Raw genomic sequence first — 12872 nt, forward strand, 5'->3', positions numbered from 1 at the left:
ACAGGGAAGAATACACGGACCAGTGAATAGTTTGCATGGTTGACTGGCAGGAGTCTTAAACTGCATGCCTGCCAGTACCCCACACCTTGGCAGTGCTGTCAGACTTCCCAAAGCTTCATTTTCCCTGTCTGTACGAAGGAGGATAATTGCCCTTAATCACCTTTGCAAGCACTCTGGGCCTGATCCAAAGCCCCCTGAAATGCAAGGGAAGACTACAGATGCCTTCACTCAGTTTTGGATCCAGGCATCTGAATCACACCTGCTGAATAGTATTATTATAGCTATGTTTGCTTCCTGGGCCTGAACTATGGTCATTGTTGCTGTAAGGAGTAAAGCTAAACCCCCCAGATAGCATTATGGTACAAGTATCCTTTCAGAGAGATGCTGTTGCATTCGATCCTACTGATATTATTCAAGGAACATGTTGCATAGAGAAATTCAGTAAATACAGTCCATTAAGTCGCTCTACCTCTCGGCTAATGAAATATAGCAGTGTTTGGAAACTGCAGAGTTCACTTTCCACCCCAGTAAGCATGCCCACCCATACACTTCCACAGCTTAGCTCAGGGTTTTAGCCATATAATAACCTCATACTTCTCCTTGAAAATTCTCCGCCATCTGTTCATTATTATTTTGCTTTCACAAAGGCCACTCTTTTTTATAAAAGCCACACAAACACTTTAGCAAACTGTCAGTGTTAGGCTTTGAAACCAGGCATCTACTCCCTGAGTTAGAAAGAGTGGCTACTGAGGGGTTATGACTTTATCCTGCAGTGCTTATAGTGCGGAGGACAGGTTGTGGGACTGGGGCTTTAGGTAATAAAGACCTGATGTGCACTAAATTCACAGATTAACACTTAATTGACGTTATCTGATGTTTGGACCTGCTACTCCGGGCACTCCTCTCGTTTCTCACAGGGAGTATATGATTATTGCTTATGCTGGGGCTCAGAGCGGAGATTGAAGGGAAACTCTTTCATTCCTTTGCTATGGGTGAGCTAAGGGGCATCTGAAGTACTCATTTTATTAGCAGATGCATGAGGTAGTTGTGCAGAATTAAAGGCTGTGAGTGTAACCTTGCAAATATTTTTTTTCAGGAATAAGCTTCACTTGTTCTTCAGAGCACTGTGCCACACATTCCTGCACCCACATGGCGCTCCTACAAAATGCCACTAGATGGCAGCCAGAAACACACATACATATACATATACTTATACATACATCTATATACACACACGGATATCTATCTATAGATAGATAGATAGATAGATCTCCGTGTAGGGGGGTGTGTGTGCGTGTGTGTGTATACATAATTTAACCCATTTTTCTAATGGACTTTGAAATGCCTGTCCATGCATCTGGTTAGAAGGAAAACCCCCTACATGCTACTGCTGCTTTTTTCTAATATTGAGGTTCAAAGAGATCTGGAACAGGCTGAAAGAGCATTTCATTGTTTCTCTGAGGGCCTGATGATAACCGTCTTCAACCTGTGCACTTTGACAAAGCACAACTGTAGGCTCAATAATTATTCTTGTAGCCGTACTCACACAATTGGTCATTACCAGGGATCCTGGTTTTGTCTGATAAAAAAAAAAAAAATCAACATTTTCTGATTGAATGCCCTCCATTCACATTTTTCCATGATTAAAACAAACTGCTACTATATAGCTGTGTGTGTGTGTGTATTAGGGTGGCCAAATCTGAATCGAATCAGAGGACTCTTTAATCTCTTTCAATCAGATCAGAGATTCAGACATAGAGACAGCTAGACAGCTTTAACTGTTTTTTCTACATACCTCTAGGTAGCAGGGGCTTGTGATGGCTGCGGTGCTGGGGTGCACGGTGTCCCAGAGGAGCGCGGGGGCTCCCAGTGCGCTTGACAGCAGGCCTGGAAGTGGATGAGAAGCACTTCCAGTCCACTTCTGGTCCACCAGGGAGGGCGCAGGGCCCCCGTGCCCTCCCTGGTTTGGTGGTTGGTGCTTCCTGGGCTTGGGGGAGCAGCCAGGGTCCCCCTGCGACCTATTGCCGAGCCAGGGAGGCGCAGGGGACTGCCCCGCGTGCTTCCTGGCAGACCTGGAAGTGGACCGGAAGTACTTCCTGTCCACTTCCTGGTCCACCGCCCAGCAGTGGAGGCCACCCCCCCCGCACTGCACTCCTGTGGGACTGACTCCCCACGTGCCCCTGCATCGCAGCCATCATGAGCCACGCCTGCTACCTCGAGGTACGTAGAACAAACTTTAAAATCTCTGTCTGTGTCTGAATCGCTGACTCGCCGAACCAGCATCAAATCTTCAGATTCGGATTCGGCCGAATCTAATCGGGGACAGTGATCCGAATCAATGAATCGAATGAATCGCTGCCCCCGAGTCGGGCCGAATCCAAATCCAATAGGGCCCACTTTGCATGCCCCTAGTGTGTGTACATATGTGTGTGTGTGTGTGTGTGTGTAGTGTGTGTGTAGTGTGTGTGTAGTGTGTATGTGTGTATATGTATGTGTGGTGTGTGTGTATATGTATGTGTGGTGTGTGTGTGTGTGTGGTGTGTGTGTATATGTATGTGTGGTGTATGTGTGGTGTGTGTGTGTAGTGTGTGTATATGTGTGTGTGGTGTGTGTGTGTGTGTAGTGTGTGTATATGTGTGTGTGGTGTGTGTAGTGTGTGTATATGTGTGTGTGGTGTGTGTGTGTGTGGTGTGTGTATGTATAGTGTGTGTGTGTGCGTAGTGTGTGGTGTGTGTGTGTGGTGTGTGTATATGTATGTGTGGTGTGTGTATGTATAGTGTGTGTGTGTGTGTAGTGCGTGGTGTGTGTGTGTAGTGTGTGTATATGTATGTGTGGTGTGTGTGTGTGTAGTGTGTGGTGTGTGTGTGTAGTGTGTGTATATGTATGTGTGGTGTGTGTGTGTGTGTAGTGTGTGTGTGTGTGTGTATGTATGTGTGGTGTGTGTGTATGTGTGTGTGTGTGTAGTGTGCGTATATGTGTGTGTAGTGTGTATGTGTATAGTGTGTGTGTAGTGTGTGTGTATATGTGTGTGTGTATATGTATGTGTGGTGTGTGTGTGTGTGTGTGTAGTGTGTATGTGTATAGTGTGTGTGTGTGTAGTGTGTGTGTATATGTGTGTGTGTGTGTATATGTGTACACAAACCTAATGATAATGACATCTAGTTCTTATCATTCCTAAGTCTCAAGCACCTTCCAAAAGAGGCAATTACTATCAGCCTTCCTTTCAGAGGTATTGCGAGAGAAAGTGAGGTGCCACAGATCACTAAGCAGGGCAGCGGCAGAGCCAGCATTATAACACTGCTCTCCCAAACCCCAGGCCTTGGCCCTTATGCTGCACCGGTGACAGTGCTGGGCCCTGATCCTGCAATAAGCGGAGCAAAGCAGGGCTTTGCTCCTACACAGAGCCCCGCTGACTACCACTGGGCTCTGAAGGATGGAGTCCTGCTGTTATGAGTCAAATTGCAGGCCTGTGGCCTTAGTGATAAGAGAGAATGTGTGCGTTGAAAGAAATGGGTTCATGAAAGAAATGGGCATCATAGCAATAACAGTGACATGTTCTGTCTGAACAAGGAAACCCCTCAGCCCCCTTGCCTGCCTGCTGTCAGGTGGCAGTGTCATGTAGGCACCAGAAGCTGGCAGGGTGAATATCTTCTGGGGAGTTCATGTCAGTCTGGTACTGCTCAGTATGTATAAAGGTGGCAAAATCGAGCCTTAATTAATTAACTCGTTATTTTTTTTATGATGTTCAGTAAGCCTTTGTGGCGGCCAGGGGCTCTCAGATCTTTGATCGAGAGGTGGTGATTTATTGGCCAATTATTCATCCCAGCCCCATCCGTCACGCTGGAAAGGGGCATTGTGATCTCATCAGTCTAAGTAAATGTGACACGGAAGGATTTTATCAAATGAAAGGGGGAGCTGATGGATGGTGATCTTTACAACATCAGGGAAGTATTGATTCAAGCCAATATATTATCTCCAGCATTAATATCATGGAGACTGCAGCAAATAGAGACACCGCAATATTGTTAGTGTTTTTTACATGATGAAGGATTGCCCTTCCGTGAGGCATGATTTCAATGAGGAGTGATGCATGAGGCCATTAATTGGTTTCTTATGGAAATGTTAGCTGGTGCTTTCATCAGAACAGGAAACAAGAGAAACACACAATTATCTTTTTAATATTACCACTGAATCCAGGGGTAAGCAGTATGTGATGCATCCTCTGTATACAGAAATCCTATAGTCCAGGATTAAGTATTTGTGGGGCTCTGTATGTGTGTGTGTGTGAGAGCGAGATAATGTATTCCCCAGCGGGCTGATATTATCAGAGGATGGCACACTCTAAACAATATCATGTATGCGAGTATCATGATCCCATCTGAGTTTGCAGAAGCAATGATAACTACATGGTAATTTAAGTCATCACAAGAACAAGATACTGGAGGAGATGTAGTATGTCATCTCATGTTAATTCTGCATTATAAACTGGTCCCAGTGAGAGAAGTAATTGTTTGCATTGAGTAGGATCAGCAGATTCTGATGGTAGAGGTAACAGCACAGGTTCTTTAAACAGAAAGGAGACGCCATTGCATTCAGAATACAGCAAGTGCTCATTCAGATTAGGAGGGGACTGGTTCAGAAGCTCCCCTAGGTTCAGAGGTAAGTCCCGACGTCCCAATGGTGATCAGAATGAAAGGTCTCCAGTGGCTGCTGGATAAAAGCGCTCGAGCAACATCTGAGAGCTGCACTATCCAGCATTGTGGGGTCTGCAGAGCTGTCTGCAAATCTCCTAGGAACAGGCCCATGTCTGGTATTCTGGGTCCTCAGCTTTTGGTCATAAAAGCAAAGAAAACAACAAGGAAAACATTGCATCAAGGGAATTGGGAGCAGTCATGTTTCAGTGATATTAGGAAGTTGAAAATCCAAATAAAAAATGAAAAACTCTGATCTAGTTTGAACAAATATTCTGTGGGTGCTGAAAGCCAGTGATTTCATCTCAAATAATTCATTGGTGCCTAAAGTAGTTTTCTATCCTGGCTTAATTCACATTTCCAAGGCTCCTAGCACCATAGAACGCATCTATTTGTCTGTCTGTCTGTCTGTCTCTATTTATTTCAAGTTAGTCTTATCCATCCAGAACATTAACATTAACAAACTTAGCAAAATATTTACTTATGTGCCAAAAGCACAGTCAAGGGAAAGACGACCTGGAAAACGTGCCTAGAGTTTCCCAAAACTGGTCTAATAAATATTACTTCCATGTCTTCTGCCTGCTTAGGGGAGTCTGTTTTGCCCTTGACTCACACTCCAGAGCTTACCATTAACGGGAGATCAAAGCACACACTCGGGATCAAATACACCTCCCAGGGCCCAGTCATGCCATAGCCTTCTAGCAAGGCTGCTCTGTGACGGTGTGAGGTCCATCTGCATGGAGGTCATTACAGAACGGAGGCCTAAGCATTGAATCAAGAGCAGAGGCTCCAGTTCAGGAATGCATTTAATCATGGACTTAGGTCCCGCTGGCTTCCCAAATAGAGATTTTTTTTTCCTGAATCAGAGGCAGAATGATGCCATCTTTCCCCCTTCTGCTACTATTTGTCTTTTTAATTTGAAGGTTGTTCCTCTGAGTTTAGCTGAGGCTTTTGTGTTAATGACGGATGCCTCTTTCCTGCTATCCAATATACTTTCTAGCAGCAGCATTATTAATGTGTCAACTAAGTTCTCCTCATATTCATCAGGGCCAGATGGCAATAGGAAGCACTTCTGACTTTAAAATTATCTACCTCACCAAGAAAGAAAGTGAGAGGATTAATCTTAGACCAGCAATGCTTCAAAGTCAATGCCATTCTCCAAACAAGATGACACCTAAACAACTAGGCCAGTGCAAAAGACCTGGATTCGTGTTGACAGAAAGGAGGGACCTGCCCTGCAGTGCTTACATTTTACCAGGGATCAGGTTGCTACATGCAGGATATAACATAGTCTTTGAATTGCAAATGCTGATTGAGAAGCCTTCAGTCTGGGGGGACCACACACATAACATCACATTTGCTAGGAGTATCAAATGTAGCTGTAGGATCCAGGGGCTGGCATATTATTTGCAGTCTTTTCATAGCTTATATTCACAGAGAATATTCACCTATGAACGTTATAGCGAAGCAATTGAAGGAATGACATCAATGTGCATAAATTAAAGCATATTAAGCCTCTCACCCCCTCCCTTGTGGATTCTCTTATTTGGGACTGAAGTGGCCTTAGTTCCCCTATAGATGAATCCTCCTACAGAGTAACACTGGGTGCATCTGCACGTTGGTACTGTGCAGTGGTTTAGTACTTGCTTAAGCAAGTACTAAATGACTGTATGGTACCTAACGCTACTGTGCAGTCCTGGCAGCACACGGGTCGTTTCCGACTCTACTGCACAGTAGCGGCAGCATCACGGTTAGTGCCCGCAGATGCTATGTCACTGTAGCATCTCGTGTAGATGCACCTTTTATACCTTTATTCTCTTAACTTCTCTAGATTCAGAGAGAGAACTTCAGAGTCTGGGAATGCATTTCCATCTTGCTCCTATACTGTCAAACAGTTGTGGCATTGTCGCTCTGAGGTCGCCTGGGACAGAAATACAGTGCATAAGACCTCTTATTATTGTTGCCACGTTCAGCCATCAACAGTTGCAAATGAAGTGAAAGTAAAACCAAATGTAAACAGCGCAATGGAAAAAAAGAACTCATAGAGCCGTGGATTCAATTTTCATTCAGTCATTAGTCAGTCAAATTCCTGCAGACTTAATTACTTGAATAAAGTCTAAATGAAAACTGTGCAAGGACCTGAGAATATGTTCCACTGTGTCAGCTTCTTGTATATGAGCCATACACCCATATCCTGAACCGCACCCCCTGCCTGGACTAGATCTTTCTGATTTGCAAAGTGCCGGTCCAAACCTAAAAAGCCACCTTATTGCTGCATTTTCTTAACACTGGCACAAAGGCAAGACAGGAGACGTGTTGCTGTGTCAGAGAACTTGTCTGCGTTAGAAGAGCAACCCCAATGTTCCCATCCATCATATAAATGGTCTCTGCAAACACTTTCCTGGATCCTGTTTGTGTTCTAGCTGTCATTGCTGGTGAAAGTAATGGCCTGTGATCATTCACACCATTAGTTTTAATAGATTATACCTGCATCATCTAAACTAAGGCATAGGTATAACTTTATTTGCAGTGGACACTTCTGCCCAAACATCATTGCTCCACGTTTTGTGAACACAAAGCTTTCCATTACCTTAAGAGATGAGATGGATGTATGTTCCCTGTGTCCCCACTGGAGGTCACTGAAGCCTTGTTTACCATTGTCTTTTAGAACAAAGGAATTGCAAAGCTGTGACATTTCACAAGATGAATTTTTATATTTTTAGAGATTTTATCCACCTTGCATATAAAAATGAATCACCCATAATCCATAGGTATAATTGTTCCCCTCAAACATTTCTGTTGCCAGAGGTGACATTACCTCGATCTTTATTTAATTGGTGTTAGTATGTATTTAGATTAATGGAAATGCTAAGTAGGGGTCTTCACCATGCATTCTGTACACTCTGGTTGCCTTCCCTCTGCCTTAATAAACACGTTCAAAATGGAGCACTTCCTGCATGCAGAAAGCTTAAAAGTTCCCCTCTCCAGCAATTCTATCCAGTTTCAAGTCTTTGTGGGGAAAAGGACAGGTGAGATTTGCAGGGTGTCTCAAAGGTCAGTAGACTTGCACTAGTTCAGACCAAAAATGGAAATCAAATGCCCTGAGATCCTCCCAGATCCCTGCCTCCTCCCATCTACTCTAGCAGAGGTACAACTGAAACACACCCTGCTTGTCCCAGGACACTGGAGCAGTTCCTTGGTAGTACAGGAGGTACGGCAGGAACTGAGTGACCGTGATCAAATAATCATTAATAGGGCATGCTTGAACTTTTAGAAGTTTTCGAGACACTGAACAAGGCATCCTGCCTGTCCGGCCGAGTGCTTGCAGTTCCAATGCGTGACAGATTCAACAATAGCATATCACAAACTCCTCAACATGTGTTTCAATAAAAAGCTAAGCTATGTTTAAAAACAGAAGGGCGCTGACTTGTCTCTGTCGTCTCCTCCCCTCACTTGAACTTCCTATTTGGAAAAATCCCCCTAGGTCAGCTTCTGCTCTCAGCCACATGTCCAAAGTGATTTACATTCCTCTAAACTGAGAGCAGAATATGGCCCAGCACACTTAGGGAATCCCTTGAACAGGCCTCTTGCAGATGATTAAGCACTTGATGGATTTCCAAGGACAGGACATGTAGTGTGTTTGCCATTATGATGGTTATTATCTAATGAAGCACTCTCCATTATTTCAGCTAAATTTATTCCCAACTTCGCTGGTAATTCTTGTCCCCTGTTTATTAGCCCCTTGTGTCGAGATGCTGTATGACACTTCTGTAATTAGAGCCACTTTCTTTCACAATCTTCTCTCATCTCCATGCTCAGAGGAGGAATCCTACTGACATTAGTGGGAATCTCAGATTTTCCCTGCTGCTGTTCATGGGGGTTGGGCCTGCCCTGCCCTTTCAGTGTGGAAAAAGTCAGTAGAAAACATGTTGATATGAGCAAATAGCCTTAGAAAATGCACAGTAAACAGATGTCCTTAGAGGGAGACAAGGGACTCCGTCTTTACTATTGGCTTCATTGGGAGAAGTGGCTGGGCTTATGAGTTCACTGCTCATTTGTGTCATATTTGTCTATGGGGCTGCAAACTGATGCAGAATAATTGGCCTAAGGTGCCGAGCGTTTTGGATCCACTGACATCCTAATGTGACTCCTGTACTTCACACTTAGCAGGAGCTGACCTGCCTTCGGGCATCGCTGCCAGGCAACTCAGTGAGCCCAAGGCTGAAGTGCATGGTTTTCTCTTAAAAGATATCAAATTCACCCAAGGAACCTTGCCTGGTTTTCTCTTAGGCAGACTACAAGCACTAGCTGTATTTGTAGTTCCCCACTATAAATCCGACCATTTCTAACCATGCATCCGATAAGCAGTTAGGGTGTGTTTAGAGAAGGTATAATGGCATCAGTTGTGCCTAAATTACAGCAAATTAAACTCCTGCTTCGAAGCTTTCAGTCAAGTGGGAAGAAGCCATAGGTTGCCAGAGCGCTCTGGAGGAGGTAGATCCTGAGTCCTTTTCTGTCGGAAAAGAAAAGTTACACCAGTTTAATTGAATAATTTTACAATTGATTTAGCTACATCAGTGCGACCTTCTAACACTGCACTGGCAATTTACCAGTGAAACCTAAAACTAGTCTGAGGAGTGATTAAGCTGGTTTAAGTGCATCTACAAGGCAAGTTTGCATTGGTGTAGCTACTTCCGCTTAAGACTGATTTACTAAGACTGATGCAACTTTTTTCCTTTGGACAAAGCCTTAGCAGTGGCTTTCATTCATGCACTCTTTTGTCTCTGGGTGACTGGCTCATCTCCATGGTATATGACCACATAGAAGCACTCTCATTATTATCACAGATCTGGTGGTAGCCTTGCTCTCTGTCACTTCTTTTATTCACACAATACTCCTCACCTACGGTGTGTAACATCAACTCTCTTACTTAACATACATTGTTAAGATGGAAGGACACAGATTCCCTGAAAGAGGATGGAACTCCAACTGGCTTATTCCTTTCAATTAAAATGTTAGCATTGCAAAGACTTTAGGAAAAGTAGCTCTTGATTATGCTTGGTGGATAATTTTCTGAACCTAAATAATAGGTTCATCTTGAATTGCTGATGAAATGCAGGAGCTTTAGTTTAATCCTGAACCATGGAGATTAGATCAATGCATTAAAATAATGAGACACTCTATTGGAATATGAATTTATTTGCCTATAAGCGCTCAGTGATATACTGTGCTCAGGAAAGAGCCACACAGGAGTTCTGTGAACACAAGGCTTCTTTACTGACCTTTTTTTCACCAAACAGTCGAGTGGCTGACATTGGTCTCAGACATTTTCCCATAGAGATTTAGACTATAGTGATATGGAAGACTCTAATGCTTTGTTCTTCTTTGCTCATTTTGGGAACAAAGAAAATACAATTTCCTTTTCTAAGGTTCCTTTGCTGGATGAAAACAGTTGCTTCTGAAACCGTCCAAACAAGATTAACCAAAGTGATTGGCTAATGGGAAGAACAGGGCTCATAATTACCTCTTGATATGCAAAACAGTGTTGAACTAATACATTACCTTTGGGCTAATGTGCCTTGTTAAAGGACCACTAACCACAAAACATATGTTGTATTGAAAATGAACCTTCCCTGATCAAACAGAGCCGCTGTGTTTCAGAGATCGACAGGTGGAAGGATGCATGAGGATAGATATTGCAGTGCTTCAAGCAGCTGCTGGAGTGAAAAGATGTAAGGTCAACTCTGGAGAATGAAATACCGTAACATTTTAACGAGTGCACTGCTGTATATAACAGATGCTGCCCAAGTGGTACTGAAGTCCCAGAGACATATCAAATACTGCTTCTTCCGCCCTCATCACTATATGGTAGTATCTAACACTCAGATTCTTAAAGGCGTTCAGAAGTCAATATGTGTAAGTGCTCAAATACCCTTTGTGGGCCTTTGGGACTATCCTTACCACTCCTCTGTGAGGCAAGGAAACATTATCCCCATCTTATAGATAAGGAGCTAGAGCAGGTAAATAATTTACCCATGGGCACATAGGGAGCTGGTGGCAAAGCCAGGCATCAAACCCAGATCCCTTGAATCTGAGCCAAGCTCCCTGCCCACCAGGCCTTGCTTCCCTCCTCGTTGTCTCTCTTGTGGCCAAGCTACAGTGTCTAATATTGAATTGCAAGTGGGCATCATCACACATTTAGGGAGAGAGTCCAGTTCAAGGACTAGTGATGGCGACTGAGGCAAGGGACTTTCAGTTGCAGATTTGTCTCTGCTGCACCAGTGAACTAGAGCAAATGACTTCATTTCTCTGTGCCTCAGTTTTCCTTTCTGTAAAACGGGTGTGTTAACGCCCTCCTCCCAAATATGTTGGGCAGGAGTTTGGCTTAGTGAATCAGAAAGCTTCCGATTCTGGTTGTCCAACCTGAGGCATCTGAAAAGGGGCTGATTTTTTATAAGGGAATTTCTCAGCACTTTCTGAAAGACCAAGGTTCTTCCATGGTGTCTCAGGGCAAGCCTCCAAAATACTCCAGGTGATTTCAGTAGTCACAGTCCTCCTTTGTCTTAACTGATACTTGAACCCCCACAAAGCCAGGGATGATTTGCTTTAACTACATCCTACGTGCTGGCCACACTGTGGGTCAAATAATCCACATTAAATACATTAATCAGTTCACACAGACCACTGAAATTACAAAGGAGAATTTTAACTGTATCTTAACAATATTCAATCTAACGTATCACAAATCCACTGCTAACCCTCAAATAAGAATGCATGTAATTACAATTAATTGATCATTTCCATGAAGCAGAACCGTACCAGGATTATCTCCTTTAGTCACATTTTTCTTTGACCTTTTGTTAACCAGTTATCAAAAGAAATTCCTTTGTTCAGTTAGATTCTCTTTTTAGATCAATTTAAAATGATCTCCCTATCTACAATGCATTTATTTGAAGGAGACACAGAGTAAGTTTTAACATGAGTTCTTCCTAATCTGTGCCATTATCAGACCAGTCATATTGTACCAGTTAGAAGTCAAACTGTCATTGAGGTTAGTTTGTTCTCTTGTATGATTTTTTTTAATGGAAGGCGCAAATGTCATTAAAATCATGTTCTGTCTTTGAAGCAAGCTTAAACTCAAGAATCTGCATGAGCCTCAATGAAAAGGATTCTTCCCATCAGGTGTGAACTTTATTTCTGGCAGATTGTGATGCCTCTGCTTGCGGTGGTGGTACAATGATTATTCATGGTAAAAGGGGCTCTTCAGCAGATCAAGGGTTTCACAATCTAGCCTTTAAAATCAATCAAGTGCTGGTACATGTGAAGTGCACAGGCAGCTCTAGCATTTCTTGTTTGCTAATAAAGGCTATGCAACATGTTGACAAGGAAGATAGAAAACCTGCAAAATGCCATTCATTATTTTGCTTGAAATTTGCACGTGTTTAGGCATTTTCAACACAGAGAAGTGACTATTGCTTAAAACCACCATAGATATTTATAAAAAATATGGTATCCTCTCCATGATCTCACAATAAGCTTCAGACTATACAGGTCTTGAAATTCAAGGGATGTTAAGCAATGGGTTGGGTTTTTTTTGGTTTTTTTTATTTCGGCATGTTGCCACCCTCCTGCATCCAATACAAATGCATTCATGCCCCAGCTGGGAGGGAAGGGTGGAATATATATGTGTGCATGGGGGTGTGTGAGAGAGAGAGACAGCGCTAGAAATAAATATATATACATAAAGCAGCAAAACCTAAACCTGGATTGAAATTCTGTAAAAGTCCCTCTTGCTTTGCTTCTCAGTCCATCTCCTTTAAAAGCTACCCTTCAATGTTTGCACAAAGGCCCTGGAGTACTAGGAAAGAGAATGCAAATAACTTGACTTTTCCCAGGGAAGCAATTAAGAAACTGGGTTAATAAGAAATCAAGTTGTTTGTAAATTGTAAGTGTTTAAAACGTGCCCCAGGGAAATCACAAGCAAATAGGACATTCTGTTTCATGTGGACCTTTGCTAACCAATCAGCTCTACCTGTGTTGTAAATCAGATCAATTAAAAATTATCCAGAGAAGATGACACATTCTTTTAATTTAATGTTTTGCCAGAAGGATTTTGTAATGTAACATTTAAAGGCTTAAAAGAGAATAAGCTTTGTTTTCCTTCCACCCCACCCAGCAAGA

General features: G+C 43.0%; 1 long non-coding RNA gene across 1 annotated transcript in view; it reads left to right on the forward strand.

The window, feature by feature from the left end:
• Positions 1-2158: 2158 nt before the first annotated feature.
• The window catches only part of LOC102384707, a 58667-nt gene continuing 47953 nt past the window's right edge, over positions 2159-12872 (forward strand). Inside the window, exon 1 of the long non-coding RNA XR_324711.2 lies at positions 2159-2220. This is a non-coding gene — a long non-coding RNA (uncharacterized LOC102384707). The remainder of the gene's footprint in view (positions 2221-12872) is intronic.

This window comes from Alligator sinensis, unplaced genomic scaffold (assembly GCF_000455745.1).
Source record: "Alligator sinensis unplaced genomic scaffold, ASM45574v1 scaffold1499_1, whole genome shotgun sequence".
Classification (NCBI taxonomy): domain Eukaryota; kingdom Metazoa; phylum Chordata; order Crocodylia; family Alligatoridae; genus Alligator; species Alligator sinensis.